The sequence below is a fragment of the Cheilinus undulatus genome, linkage group 1 (assembly GCF_018320785.1).
Source record: "Cheilinus undulatus linkage group 1, ASM1832078v1, whole genome shotgun sequence".
Classification (NCBI taxonomy): Eukaryota; Metazoa; Chordata; class Actinopteri; order Labriformes; family Labridae; genus Cheilinus; species Cheilinus undulatus.
The window spans coordinates 32,440,175-32,441,608 of record NC_054865.1 but is presented as its reverse complement, the minus strand read 5'-3'; positions in this window follow the sequence as shown (position 1 = coordinate 32,441,608).

Genomic DNA, 1,434 nt, shown 5'->3' with positions numbered 1-1,434 from the left:
AAGAAGGATGGAGTAAAATTTCAGTGTCCAGATGTGCAAGACTGATGGAGACCTGTCCACACAGACTCAGTGCTGTGACTGCAGTCAAAAGTGGATCTACTAAATACTGACTTGAAGGGGGTGAATATTTATGCAGCTACTGATTTTACATTACATATTTTTATTTAATTTAGATTACTTTATGTCTTCACTTTGACATTAAAGATTTTTTTTAAATCCAAAAAGCAAAACATCACACATACCAGAGCAGATTCAAACACACCACCTGGTGCACGAACAGACAAAACTTATGAGAACTCTGACCAAGCAGCTATTTCAAAGAGACCACAGACTTTGTAGACTTTAGATATCCCCAAAGAATTGTAGGAAATCCTTTACAGACATGCTTTTTATACATGACCATCATGTTGCACAGTTATTGCCTCATCTATAGTATAAAGAGCGTAAAATAAATGAAAAAGGACTAACTATTGTTCTACAAGTTGTATTTTAGGATTTCTAAACATAAAGGCCAGTTCTCATAATCTTTTATCCTTACCAACCCCAGTTGAAACCCATTATAGCTTGCTTGCAAAGTTGCAAGTTTGCTCATTTGAAATGCTAGGAGAAAACAGACATCTCAAGGCATATGCTATTGATCTGACAGCAGCAATATGCTTGTACTTATTAATGTGCTGCTGGTAATTAGGCACACGTCTGTGAGCGTAGGTGTTTACTTTGACTGCATTATTGCAGATGAAACATGTGTCTCAGTGCTGTGCTCTGAGCGAGAGCCCGCTTGACTGGCGTTATTGCGTGGGCTGGCCCTGCTGCTGTCTGCGGTGCCTGTCAAAGTCATGAGAGGATCACTTTATCATCGTTTGTCTGCCTTGTCTGACGCTATTGAGTAGGAGGGAGCCCTTAGGGAAATGGGGGCAGGCTGCTGTATTTGCTGTATGCTCCGTTTTTACTTAGTTGCTAGCTTGGCTTTATCAGGATTGTTGTTCCAGTCTGTCAAATTCGTGCCCAAGTTTGTTATATAGCAGCTTCAGCCTTATGTGGTATTACTCATTATGAAAGCTTGTCATGGCCGTATTGTGGCACTATAACAAAGATGCTCTTTAAGGCCTGACTGCATTACAGCCAACAATATGATCACAGCACTCTAATATCAAATGCAAGTTTGATTCTTATTAGTCTGCTACGCAAATAAAGATTGGATTGCATTCTTTCTTGAGAACTTTCACCTGATTTGAAGGTAAAGATCAGAAAGGATGGAACAATACTTTCTGAAACAGTTAAAAACTGCTAAAAAATAAAGCAGAACAAAACCAAAAACACTGATGCAAAACAAATTGCAACACTATTTTCAGCTCACAGATATTTTAAAGCTGTCTTCTTGCAGATATTATTTGTGTGTTTTATAAAGAAAGAACATGCATTCTTACTTAATAA